This window comes from Anomaloglossus baeobatrachus, chromosome 2, assembly GCF_048569485.1.
Source record: "Anomaloglossus baeobatrachus isolate aAnoBae1 chromosome 2, aAnoBae1.hap1, whole genome shotgun sequence".
NCBI lineage: Eukaryota > Metazoa > Chordata > Amphibia > Anura > Aromobatidae > Anomaloglossus > Anomaloglossus baeobatrachus.
Genome location: NC_134354.1, coordinates 107,760,974 through 107,775,614, shown reverse-complemented (window position 1 = coordinate 107,775,614; position 14,641 = coordinate 107,760,974). Strand labels below are relative to the sequence as shown.

Sequence of the window (14,641 nt, the reverse complement as noted above, 5' to 3'; positions counted from 1 at the left end):
TACATTCTATTTTGTTAACAACAGTTATTAACCCGGGCGAAGCCGGGTAGTACAGCTAGTTTGGAATAAAGTACAAACACACACCCTCCTTCGCCACTTTATTAACCCCCAACACCCTCCAGGTCCGGCTTAATCCACACGAGGTCCCACGCCGCTTCAGCTCTGCTACATCTGAATATCACAGAGAGAGGCCATAGAGAACAACCACTCACTGTAAGCTCCAGAGAATGAATGAGCTGCGCAATGAGCAGTGACATCACTCAGGTCATTTGCGGTCACAGCTGGAGGTTCCCATGGTCCTTCACCTGTGATCGCAGGTAACCTGACCTCATGTGGAGATCACTGAGTTCACAGACCTGCATCTCCTAGCAGAAATCGCAGTTTTTTTGGCCAAGAGATGCAAATTTGGTGCTGAAATGTTTACATCATATTCCTGCATCCAATCTAAACGGTGTTTGCCGCGGTTTTTTGCCAGGAAGTGCACATTTGATGCTAAAATCGCTTGCTCAGATTTTAGCTCCAAATTTCCACCTGCTGGCAGAATTTTTCTTTTTTTTTTTCTTTTTTGGGCCAAGAGATGGAAATTTGGTGCTGAAATTTTTACACCATATTCCTGCAATCAATCTACACCTCCTGGCAAAAAAACGCGGTGTTTTGACACATTTTTTTGCCGCGTTTTTTTCCAGCAATTTTTGCCGCGGGTTTTTGCCAGAAGGTGCACATTTGATGCTGAAGTCATCTACACCAGATTTCAGCACCAAATTTCCACTTGCTGTCAGAATTTTTTTTTTTCATTTTTGGGCCAAGGAATGCAAATTTGGTGCTGAAATTTTTTTTACACCATATTCTTGCGTCCAATCTGCATTTCCTGGCAAAATATGTTGTTTTTTTACGCATTTTTTTGCAGCGGTGTTATTTCTGCGATTTTTGCCATGGGTTTTTTTCAGAAGGTGCCCAAAAATGAAAAAAGAAAAAAAAAATAATTCTGCCAGCACGTAGAAATTTGGTGCTGAAATCTGGTGCAGATGATTTCAGCACCAAATTTCTACCTGCTGGCAATTTTTTTTTTCCATTTTTGGGCCAAGGGATGCAAATTTGGTGCTGAAATTTTTACACCATATTCCTGCATCCAATCTACACCTCCTGGCAAAAAATCGCGGTGTTTTGATGCATTTTTTTTGCTGTTTTTTTTTTTTTTTTTTTTGACAGGAGGTGAACATTTGGTGCTCAAATCGTATTCTGACACCCAACACAGATAAGCAGGCTACAGCCCCAGCCCTGTGCTTATCTTGGCTGTGTATCAAAAGATGAGGAACCGCATGCAGCTTTTCTTTTGTTAAATAATTCAAAAAACCCCCGATGTGCGGTCCCTTCCAATTTTCATCCCCAGCCATGATAATGCCGGCTGGGGGCTGCTATTCTCAGCCCGCAGCCGCCCGGTATTGCCCCATCTATTAGATGTGACAATCCCGGTACGTTACCGGCTCTTACTGTTGGCCTGGAGCGGTGGCAGTCGGGGTAATAAGAGGTTAATAGCAGCGCACAGCTGCTACTAAACCCTATGTTTGTGATGGCACAGGCGTCTATGAGATATCTGCATCACAAACCTGTAAGTGAATTTAAATAAACGGAGAAAAATCCTTTATTTGGAATAAAGTACAAAGTGCACCCTCCGTCACCACTTTATTAACCCCCAACACCCTGCAGTTCCAATGTAATCTACACGACGTCCCACGACGACACATCCAGCACTGCTACATCGCAGAGCGAGCAGCCATAGAGAAGACTGCCAACTCTGAGTGTAGCCTATGACTGAGCTGCGATGAGCGATGACTGCAGCAGAGATTGTCACAGGCTCGGGGCGTGTCAGCCTGCGACCAATCACAGCTGAGAGGACGGCCAGTGGGCGGGGAAACCACGGAAAGCTGTGTGTATGCGATGCACAGTACAGGAAGTGAATGCGCGACCCGGATGCAGTGTGCCGCCATGACACCGAGTCCCAGTAAGTATGAAACTCTCACTTATTTCTTCTTTAGTTTATTTTCACTTTAATTCCCGAATCCAGATCGTGCACCCGGAATCCCGGGCCCAGCGCCCAGACAGCGTTGAAACCACGCGGATCCAGACTATTACAGTCCGGATCCGCTCAGCCGTAGTAACAATGATTTAAACTTTTGACTTTCAAGTGCCATATCTCACCATCCACTACAGCTTGGAATGTGAGACTATCATCATTTTATAGACAATCATCTTGGCTATCTCATACATTTGACTTGCAGCTATTTACCATGTGATTAGTTATGCAGATTCTTGTCAAGTCACTGCAATGTTACTGTTTTGCTCCTGGTGGTGGGAAAATATTTTTTCTTCCAGTATACTACAAATTACAACCTGTTCTCACATTCCCTAGTAGCTCAGTGTGTTATTAGGTTGATTCCCAAGTGAAAGGTCACTGGTTTGAATCAAGGAGCAGCCAGGATAAGATTTCCAAAGAAAAGAGAAACATTATGCCAACTTGCAAACATGAAATGAAGTCTTGTTCGTCCATTCAAAAGCCCAGAGGTGGACATCCAGGTGAAATATCGGAGTCAACAAGTCGGCTCATCACAAGGTCTAACAGTTTTGCCACTACAAACATGACAGTGAAGGTGGCTGGTATGCCTTGTAATATGAGATCATAGATGTCCATGCAAGAACCGTGCGATGCATGTTACACAAGTCTAGAATGGTGGCCCGAAAAAAGGTGAAAAAGCCTCGTCTTCAATTTTGTCGAAAGAAGCATCAGCTCGAGTTTACGAAAAAGTACGAAAAGTGGACAGTAGAAGATTGGAAATGAGTGATTTCGAGTGATAAGACGAAAGTCAAGAGACTACTATCTGATGGGTGCAAATGGGTGTGGAAAAAACAAGCGGAAAAAGGGGTTACGGATTGAGAAATTAAAGGAATTGTCAAGTTCAGTGTAGGAAGCCTGAGGATATGGGGTTGTTTCATAGCCAAAGTCGTTGGGTACTTGACCAGGATCAATGGTGATCTTAATGCTGAGCTATATGTGAGTATCTTACAATACATATTACATTGTATTATGGGTATGAAAAGAACGACAAAATGTTCCAGCAGGACAACGACCCAAAGCATAAGTCGAGATTGGCTAAGAAATGGTCCAATCACAAAGAAGTAGAGGGGCTAAATTAGCCCCCACAGTTCCCAGACCTCAACCCAACTCAATCAAACACTTGTGGGTAGAGTTGAAGAAAAAGCTGTATAACATACCCAAGTGAGCCGGCCAGTACGCACCAACATTGGGACCCTGTAGATTAGATTTCAGTTGAGGTATGCTTGAATCTGGCCGTGAGCATGCTCAGAAGGATTCAGACAGTGTTGAAAGCCAAAGGTGGATTTACAAAATATTATCAAAATAATAAAAATTAAAATTTAGATTCTTAGAACAAATACAGTAACAATGCAGTGACATGACAAGTATGACATGACATTTATGTATGAGATAGCGAAGATGATTGTCTGTAAAATGATGGTAGCCTCACGTTCAAAATTGTAGTGGATGGTGAGATATAGACCCTGAAAGTCAAAAGTTCAAAACATTGTTACCCTTTTGCTTGTCACTGTTAATACTGAAAGACTTCCTAGAGATTGTTCTTCACTTGGGTGGATGTTGTGAGGAGGTTTTGTATTCACCATGGAAAGGATTCTGCGATCATCCACCACTGTTGCTCCCATGACCACCCAGGCCTTTTTCAGTTCCTAAACTCAACAGTGCGCACATTTTTTTTGCAGAATATACCAAACTTTTAATTTGGCCACTACTAACATTTCTTCTATCTCTCTGACAGATTTCTTTTTTTTTTCAGCCTAGTGATGGTCTTTTTTTTCCCCATTGAGTGCTCCTATGATCGCATGTTTTAGGTTCACAGCAGCAGCTTCCAAATGCAAATTCCACACCTGGAATCAGCTCTAGACCTTTTACCTGCTTATTTGATAATGGATTAATGACCGAGCAGCTGCCATCAGCCGATTAAAGGGCTTTTGAGATAATTGTCCGGGCAGCTACATATTAAAGAGCTGTAATTCCTAAACCCTTACTCCAGTGCTGATGTGAATACCCTCCAATTAAAGCTGAGAGTCTGCACTTTAATCCCATATTGATTATATAACTGTATCTTGAATATGTTATGGTAAACAGCTAAAATGCCAACATTTGTGTTAAGGCCGCTTTACACGCAATAACATCGCTAACGAGATGTCGTTGGGGTCTTGGAATTCGTGACGCACATCCGGCCTCGTTAGCGATGTCGTTGCGTGTGACACGTACGAGCGACCGCTAACGATCAAAATTACTCACCTAATCGTTGATCGTTGACACGTCGTTCAAATCCCAATTATCGTTGCTGCTTTTGGGCGCAGGTTTTTCGTCGTTCCTGAGGCAGCACACATCGCTACGTGTGACACCCCAGGAATGACGAACAACACCGTACCTGCGTCCTCCGGCAACGAGGTGGGTGTGACTTTCATTCGCCCGCTCATCTCCGCCCCTCCGCTTCTATTGGACACCTGCCGTGTGACATCGCTGTGACGCCGCATGAACCGCCCCCCTTAGAAAAGAGGCAGTTCGCCAGCCACAGCGACGTCGCTAGGCAGGTAAGTTCGTGTGACGCGTCCTAGCGGTATTGTGCGCCACGGGCAGCGATTTGCCCGTGATGCACAAACGACGGGGGCGGATGCTTTCACGAGCGACATCGCTAGCGATGTCGCTGCATGTAAAGCAGCCTTTACTGTCAAAATATTTCTGGATCTAACTGTAAAGTTGAGGGTGCAATCCTGGTAACAGATTCCCTTTAATGAATCTAGTGCATTTTATCAGTGGCTTAAGCCTCTGTGCTCTCTGCCAGAAATGTTACTCCAGTCAGAAACTGGAGTAACATTTCTCTCATAAGAAACACTGCCACTTTCAGTAAATTTGTTGGGCTGGTGTAGGCAGAGCCTTGGCTCTACCCCAGCCCCATCCATTTTGGCAGAGATGCCCGAAAAATAACAAAAGTTGACAGATTGATGAATCGGGTCTCATGACTATTATAAGTAACCGGGGTCTGCAGGCGACTTTGGTAGCAGAACTGTGTCTTGGGGTCTGCAGTTTAAAATTGTCGTCATATGCGGAAGAAACAAATCCCTGCAGATCTATGGGGATTAGGTTCATAATTTGTAAAGATGTTAAGGATCTTATTAGAGCTGTCCGTGTGGTTTGTCGTGTTGACAGTGGAGGTGAGTAGGTTTCCTGCTCAGCCCAGATTATAGCGTGACTGCTGTACCTGGAAATATGTCATGTCTGCAGTATACTGAGTACTCTTCCTTCACCGGTAACACGATCCGCACCTCATCTTTCACATCAGTTACCGTTTACACCATTTAGCTTGTTATTTCTTAGAATGCCACATATTTTTAGTATGATTTTTCTGTGCAATTCTTACATTTCCATTCCTGAAATTTCTCATGGTTTCACCGAATACTGAAGAAACCTAATACTGCCGAGATGTATGTATGACCATCATATGCAAACAGAGAAGGTCATTATTATTTCATTGTAGAATATATGGTGACAGGTACGTGTAGTGAATATATCTCCAAGAAAGTCTGCGACATTGCAATCAGACCAGAGGATCTTTATGTGGGTAATAAATTAGACATGTAGAATCGTACGTATGACCAAAACCCCAATAGTGTATATATATATTTACATTCGATAGCGTTTGGCACGTTGGAGAGATGTACTCTTCACAAATGAATCCCGGTTTTCACTGTATAGGGCAGACGGAAAATGGTGGTCACACCAGATACTGACTTTTTTTCTGACCCTCCCGGATCCTTCCAAAACTGTAAGGCTGAGGCCACACGGGGATTAGTGCGAGTCCTCGGCTCACGCTCACAGCACAACGGGAGCTGAATGTCATGCGAGGGTCATGCGACTGTGGTCCAATCGTGCAATCAGACCACAGCTGCAGAAGGGGGGCGGCTCTGCGAAGGGGAGGGATTTATCTCCCTTTCTCCTCCGTAGCCGGCTGATGCGATTCTCGCACTGCACTCACATTACATTGGTGTACCGCGAGTGCAGTGCTATGTTTCTCTCGTCCAATAGACTTGAATGAGTGTGAGAGAAACAGGATCGCATTACACCCGCAGCATGCTGCGACTGTTTTTTCGGTCCGATTAGGACTGAGAAAATATTCGCTCATGGGAGCGGCCCCATACAGTAATTTTGGTCCAAGTGGAATGTGATTTTTTTTCATCACATTCCACTTGCTCCGATTTTTTCGTCGTGTGTTCTAGGCCTAAAACTGCACATTTTATTGTGGCCAGCTTAAGGCACACCTGTGCATTAATCATGCTGTCTACTCAGCATCTTGATATGCCACACCTGTGAGGTGGATGGATTATCTCTGCTCACTAACACAGATTTAAACAAATTTGTGAACAACATTCGAGAGAATAAATCCTTCTGTGTACATAGAAAAAGTCTTAGATCATTGAGTTCAGTGCATGAAAAATGGAAGCAAAAACAAAAGTGTTGCATTTATATTGTTGTTTAGTGTACAGTTGTGCTTAAAAGTTTACATACCTTGGTAGATTTTTTTGTTTCTTGACCTTTTTACAGAGAATATGAATGATAACACAAAAAACATTTTTTCCACTCATGGTTAGTGGTTGGGTGAAGCCATTTATTGTCAAATTACTGCGTTTTCTCTTTTTAAATCATAATGACAACAAAAAACATTTAAATGACCCTGATCAAAAGTTCACATACCCTAGTTCTTAATACACGGGTATTGCCCCCTATAACATCAATGACAGCTTGAAGTCTTTTGAGGTAGTTGTGGAAGAGGCTCTCTATTTTCTCAGATGGTAAAGCTGCCCATTCTTCTTGGCAAAAAGCCTCCAGTTTTTGGAAATTCCTGGGCTTTCTTGCATGAACTGCGCGCTTGAGTTCTTCCCAGAGTGGCTCAATGATATTAAGGTTAGGAGACTGAGATGGCCATTCCAGAACCTTCACTTTGTTCTGCTGTAGCCAATGACAGGTCGACGTGGCCTTGTGTTTTGGATCGTTGTCATGTTGGAACGTCCAAGTACGTCCCATGTGCAGCTTCCGGGCGACAGGGGTTGTCCAGCGACAGGCCCAAAATATCACTGCTCTAGAGGAGATCTGCATGGAGCAATGGGCCAACATACCACCCACAGTGTGTGACAACCTTGTGAAGACTTACAGAGAACGTTTGCCCTCTGTCATTGCCAACAAAGGATATATAACAAAATATTAAGATGAACTTTTGTTATTGACCAAATACTAATTTTCCACCATAATTTGCAAAAAAAATCTTGCCAAATCAGAGAAGGTGATTTTCTGGATTTGTTTTTTCATTTTGTCTCTCATAGTTGTGGTCTACCTATGATGTCAATTACAGGCCGACCTCATCTTTTTAAGTGGGAGAACTTGCACAAGTGGTGGCTGACTAAATACTTTTTTACCCCCACTGTGTATATATATGTACTGTATATAGATTTTTAGAAATCCCATGCTCTCTGTTCGTGTACTGCCTACAGTGTAAACTAACCTGCGTTGCGGCTGTCCGAGCCTCAAGCATGTCAATTGTTTGCTGCGGAGTCGCAAGTGTTCTCCGCAGTTAGAACAGAAGAGAGAGACCACAACTGCTCAAGCCCGGATTATGGGCACGGGGAGCTTCGGACTCCTGTGGAGGAAACATGTGGCCTACCCGCCGCGTTTAGCACACAGCAAGTGCTGATCGTGGGCATGTACCCTAAGGCTATGTTTAAACAGGGCGTTTTTGGTGCGTTTGTTTTCTTGACCAAAACCTGATCTTGTGGTAGAAGTTTCGTGGGGGTCTCCTGGTGCTTTTCTGCGTTTTTGGTATGGTTTTTGGGCAGGCTGTTGTTGTGTTATTTATGGAGTATTTACTGTGGATTTTTGCACTTCCATGGTGGCCAGACCAAGTCCAGACCCATAGGGGTTCAAAAGTACCTAAGTGCTGGGCCTGCGCCACGATTGATATGGATCCAGAACTTTGGCAATAGAAAAAAAAAAGGAAAAATAAAGCAAGCTATACTTACCAGACTCCATGCAGCTGTACCTGCTCTCGCAGACCCTCCTTCTACTTCCGGGGATGCTCATTAGCCTCATGCATATTCCCTGATTTCCCCACCCACCAGCATTTGTGATTGGTTGCTGTCAGATGCGTCCCCAGCCTGTGTCACAGCGTCTGATTGCAACCAACCACAGACTCGGTCTGCGGGTCTATCGTACAGTAATAATAAATCATTTAAAAAAAAAAAAGTTGTGTAGCCCTCCCCCCATATTATGATATTCAGCTCAGATAAAACCTATGGCTACAGGCTGCAGCCCCAGCCGTGCGCTTATCTTGGCTGTGAATCAAAAAAATGTTATTTTTTTTAATTAAGTAAATAATAAAAAAAGCAGCGTGCGGTCCCCCCTAATTTTGATACCCAGTCAAGATAAAGCCCAACACCTAGGGGCTGGTATTCTCAGACTGGGGAGACCCATGTTTATTGGGCGCCCCCAGCCTAAAAATAGCAGCCGCCCAGGATTGTCGCATCCATTAGATTCAACAATCCCAATGCTTTACTCAGCTCTTCCTGATTGCCCTGGTGCGGTGGCAATTGGGGTAATATAAGGGGTTAATGGTAGCCCACAGCTGCCACTGAGACCTAAATTAGTAATGGCAAGCATCTATGAGACACCGCCCATTACGAAACTGTAATTGAAAAGAAATAAACACAAACACTGAAAAAAATCCTTTATTTGAAATAAAATACAAAAACCACCACTTTATTAACCCAAAAAACACCTCTGTAGGTCCAACGTAATCCACACGACGTCCCATGATGATGGCGTCCCTCTTAGTTTGATACATAGCCATGTGTTTGGTATCATAATATGGGGGGACCCAATCACAGAGCAGGTCTGTGATTGGTTGCAGTCAGACGCTGTCACACAGGCTGGGGGTGTGTCTGACTGCAACCAATCACAGATGCCGGTGGGCAGGGAAAGGAGTGAATATGCAGTGAAGGTAATGAGCAGGTCACGAAGTGAAGGAGCGGCCGCTGGAGCGTACAGCCGTGCCGGTGATTCGGCAAGTATAGCGCTCCTGATTTCCATCACCATATTTAAGTGCCGAATTCTGGTCTCCATAGACTCATATGGGGACCGGCGTCTGGCCAGATACCCTGGATCAATTTTGGGTCGGAACCAGGTTTTTAATTAACCTGGTTAGATATGCCGATCCAGGGTATCAGCGAGTCCACCCATCACTAGGGTGAAAAACCAAGACAAAACCGCTGAAAAAAACCGGAAATTCAATCTTTTAATAATGCAGCAAAAACCAGGGAAGTTCACAAACTCATCAGGAGAACATCACAGGTGTTATGTGTGTGTGTGTGTGTGTGTGTGCATGAGATTTCTGTAATCATATATTATAGACTGTGCTGGGACTGTGAAGGCAGCGTTTTATTATCATGGATTTGCATAAAACCAAGGCAAAAACCATGCTAAAAATGGTGTAAAAATGCTCTGTGTGAACCTAGCCTAAAGGCCGCTTTACACGCAACGACATCGCTAATGAGATATCGTTGGGGTCACGGAATTCGTGACGCACATCCGGCCTCATTAGCGACGTCGTTGCGTGTGACACGTATGAGCGACCGCTAACGATCAGAAATACTCATCTTATCGTTGCTCGTTGACACGCTGTCCAGTTCCCAAATATCCTGTTGCATTACGCAGGTTGTTCCTCGTTCCTGCGGCAGCACACATCGCTATGTGTGACACTGCAGAAACGAGGAACCTCTCCTTACCTGCGGCCGCCCGCAATGAGGAAGGAAGAAGGTGGGCGGGATGTTCGTCCCGCTCATCTCCGCACCTCCGCTTCGATTGGGCGGCCACTTAGTGACATTGCTGTGACGCTGAACGAACCGCCCCCTTAGAAAGGAGGTGGTTCGCCGGTCACAGCGACGTCGCTAGGCAGGTAAGTAGTGTGACGGCTCTGAGCAATGTTGTGCGCCACGGGCAGCGATTTTCCCGTGACGCACAACCGACTAGGGCAGGTACGCTCGCTAGCGATGTCGCTAGCGAGATCGCAGCGTGAAAAGCGGCCTTAAGACATATTGTTCCTCCTGTACTCACTTCATCGGACGCGCCCATACAGTCCTGTCTTCTACCCGCTCTCCTGCTGATTGATGCTGGCAATAGAGTGACATGACTGCGCTGCCAGCGACACCTGACAGAAGACATGAGCGGCAATGCAATAATCAACTGTATCCATGTTTTAAAGACGTGGAGGCAATTGAATAATTCAGCTGTGCTGCTCCCGGACTCTCCCCACCAGTTTTACTGGAGAATTTTGGGGGTTTCAGCAGCACCCTGGTTGGGAAACAGTAGCATATTTTCATTTTCTGCTGAAATTGCCTTTCTTTTTTTAATTTTTCCTTAAGGGCTCTAGCTGCTCCTTCCACCATACTTTACACTGCAGCTCTGCTTGCTTGGCTGCTGTGTATAAGCGCAAGCCTACCAAAAAGTGCAGATATATAAATTCACACTTCACAACTGTAGATCTGCAGTCTGTATAGAGACATATCTGATTGTGCGCTCATCACACTGTATTGTCCGTAGCTCGTCCCCTGATTAAAGATCTGCAGCCGACAATGATTATTCTCTAGGCCACATAACAGATCAGTGAATGAACGCTGGCTGTTACGTCGGCATTATGCTTTTATGTTCACACCTGAAAATATTCCGTAACAAGCGTTCCTACAAACTCATGTTCTGCAAATTATCACCGGGTGTAAAATGACCAAGAGTGTAAAGAGCAAGTCTGGATATATATCTGCCCAGTACTCAGTTTCAGCCGAGCTTTTTGTACTTTGCTCCTGAAGTCAGGACACATCCAGTCTGTCACTATTTCCCACTCATAAATACGCATTCACGTGTCTGTAATGACCTTTCGGTTGTAGTTTTAGCCTGCTTCATATTTTGGGCTGAATTTGCAGTTTCGGACACAGCCAGATATGCAGAATAGAGGAAGAGGACGGGAACTTTATTGCCACCCCATCAGAAGTCACAATACTAAAAATCAATATTGACCCTTCAAGGAGCTTTGACTCTTAGGGCCCAGTCACACACAACGACTTACCAGCGATCCCGAAAACGATATGACCTGATAGGGATCGCAGGTAAGTCGCTGGGAGGTCGCAGGTGAGATGTCACACAGTCAGATCTTACCAGCGATGCAGGAACAATACAGGTCGCAGTAGTGACCTGTATAACGATCTCAGCAGTCACTGTGACCCTGTCACACAGTGTCAAACAGCGATGTGTCCTGCCCAGCAGGACATCGCCTTTGAAGAAAATGGCCTGGACCATTCTGCAACGACTAGAGATTTCACAGCAGGGGCCTGATCGCTGGTAGGTGTCACACATAAAGAGATCGCTAATGGGATCGCTACTGCCTCAGCTGCGATCTCGCTAGCGATCTCGTTATGTGTGACGGTACTATGTCACACACAACGACAGCGCCACCGCCGCCGCTGCTAAGTCACCATTTTCTGTGACGTAGCAGCGACCATCGCTGTGTGTGACATCCAGCAACGACCTGGCCCCTGCTGTGAGGTCGCCGGTTGTTGCTGAATGTCCTGGACCATTTTTTGGTTGCTGCTCTCCCGCTGTGAAGCACACATCGCTGTGTGTGACAGCGAGAGAGCAACGATCTGAATGTGCAGGGAGCAGGGATCAGGCTTCTGACAGCTGCAGACACTGGTAACCACAGTAAACATCGGGTAACCAAGCGAAGTGCTTTGCTTGGTTACCCGATATTTACCTTAGTTACTAGCGTCCGCCGCTCTCAAGCTGTCAGTGCCGGCTCCCTGCTCCCTGCACACGTAGCCAGAGTACACATCGGGTAAATAAGCAAAGCGATTTGCTTATTAACCCGATGTGTACTCTGGCTACGAGTGCAAGGAGCCAGCGCTAAGCGGTGTGCGCTGGTAACCAAGGTAAATATCGGGTAACCAAGAAAAGCATTTTGCTTGGTTACCCGATATTTACCTTAGTTACCACGCGTCGCTGCTGGCTGGGGGCTGGTCACTGGTCGCTGGTGAGATCTGCCTGTGTGACAGCTCACCAGCAACCCGTGTAGCGACGCTCCAGCAATCCCTGCCAGGTCAGGTCGCTGGTGGGATCGCTGGAGCATCTCTTAGTGTGACGGTACCTTTAGGGGGGAAGGTTTTCTTTGTTGAGAGTGCCAAGTTAGCGTAAGGAGGCTTATAAGCCATTCAGTACTCTTTTCGGAATATGTATTTAAAGAGTCATTATTGACTTTTAGGATTGCTATTTCCAGTTTCTTGAAAAAAGACTTTTTAAAAATGTAAGGGTTGGCGTACAGGGACGAAAAGCAGCGCAGGACACTGATAAATTTGGTAAAAAAATACAAGAAATATACCCACACTTAAAGGAGTTGTCTTGATTAAAGAAACTTTCATTTGGCCATATTTGAGTTACTTATATAAAAACAAACTGAACTTTACTTATCCTCCCAGGGTCTTGTCACACACGGACAAGGGGCTGTCCGGCGAACGACTCAAAATAGAGGTACAATGGGGATAGAAAGTGCGAGGAAGGCCGTGATGATATGGAGCAAGTGTCAGGACACCTCTGGACACTAACCTGTGTCTGAACCCTGAGCTTCCCTAACATCCCTATACGGGTCCTTCCTCTCGCCGTTGTCACGTTCCTATCTGTCCCTCCTCTCACCCTGGCTAGTGCAAAGGTTGGTGAGTGCACTAGCATTCACCTCTACAATAGTCCGATACAGTGGAAGGTAGACAGATAGGGGAACATAGACAAAAAGCATATACTTCAAATTCAGTGCTGCAGCCAGATACCAAGGCTGCAGGCAACAGGACTCCAGCAGCTACAAGAACCTTCCTTCCATCAAGGTGGTCAGTTCAGAATGAATGTCTATAAATGGCATCAGGTGATGGAACATTTGACTATTTAAGGTGGTCACAAACCGGCTGCACCTGAGATGAACCAACAAGAAACCACCAGCAAGAAAGAGTACTTAACCCTTGCTGCACAGAAAGGAAGTAAATATGTTTAAACCCCAGAGTCTCACAAGGTAATGTGAGATTCAGATCCCAGAGCTGTCACAAGTTTCCCAAGAATGGGAATTGTCTCTTCATGGAGGAAGTAGACAAACTCTAGTGCCACCTTTTGGAAGTAGCAATCCTAAAAGTCAAAAGTGGCTCTTTATAACGAGCCTTTTCATATGACCTAGGATTTATGCCAGATCAGAACGTCAATTTGCAGACACGGTGTATCGGGATGACTGTCCCTCGTCAGTGCAAAGTATGAAGTCTGATCTGGCTTTATGAGAAGCTAAAGTGGACTTCCAATAGGTGGCAATAGAGTTTGTCTCCTTCCTCCCTGAAGAGAGAATTTGAATATATTCCAGAGGAGCATTGCAGCTATAAGACTCCTCGCCAAGAATGGGAGACACTCGTGAACGATCTAGAGCTGTGTCTCCACTGCTGCCCCGTCTCATTTGTTTAGCTGCAGCAATCACCGCTGCTGCCGAACAACAGAAAAATTTTGAAGCAAAAAGGTAACAGATCTGGATAAGAAAACACTTCGTAAAGGTGTGGATAACAGGATTTTTTTTATGTTAATGGACAAACCTTTGAAAATTGAAAAATCCCACAACAAAAAGTTTTATTATCCCTAGTCAAATATTGGTTTCACATATCCGACATTCATGGCCCATAGTCGGTCTGGACTGGCAGCAGATCTCTTGATGCAGACTCTAAACCCTCAGGCATATACGGAGCTGATGAGTTCGGGTCAGGAGACGCACAGCTTGTCTAGACATCGCGGTCTACACTAAAGGCTGCTTTACACGCGTGGATTAGTTGTGCGATCACATTTGCGATCGCACTCGCCCCCATCGTTTGTGCGGCACGGGCAATTTCTTGCCCGTGTTGCACAATGCTGTAACTCCCCGTCACACGTACTTACCTTCCAAATGACCTCGCTGTGGGCAGTGAACATCCACTTCCTGAAGGGGGTGGGACGTTCGGCGTCACAGCGACGTCACACAGCGGCCGGCCAATAGAAGCGGAGGGGCAGAGATGAGCGGGACGTAAACATCCCGCCCACCTCCTTCCTTCCGCATTGCCAGCGTGACGCATGTAAGCTGTGTTCATCGTTCCTGTGGTGTCACAAGAAGCGACGTGTGCTGCCTCGGGAACAATGAACAACCCGACGTTCGATTTTTAGAAAATGAGCGACGTGTCAACGATGAACGAGAAGGTGAGTATTTCTGCTCGTTCATAGCTGTTACACGCTATGATATCACTAACGATGTCGGATGTGCGCCACTTACGACGTGACCACGCCGACATCTCGTTAGATATATCGTAGCGTGTAAAGCCCGCTTTAGACTATCGGACATCCGAATCCAGCATAACCGTGTCTGTTAGGAGTATTTGGATAATCCGGTCATTGTCCTTATTATATAACCGCTTGTGTCATTGTTTTATTTCTGTTAACAAT

The 14,641-nt window shown here is 45.4% G+C and overlaps 1 protein-coding gene across 1 annotated transcript in view; it reads left to right on the top strand.

Moving 5' to 3' along the window:
• The window catches only part of NEK8 (NIMA related kinase 8), a 145,414-nt gene that overhangs the window by 33,664 nt on the left and 97,109 nt on the right, over positions 1-14,641 (top strand). The window lies entirely within an intron of this gene.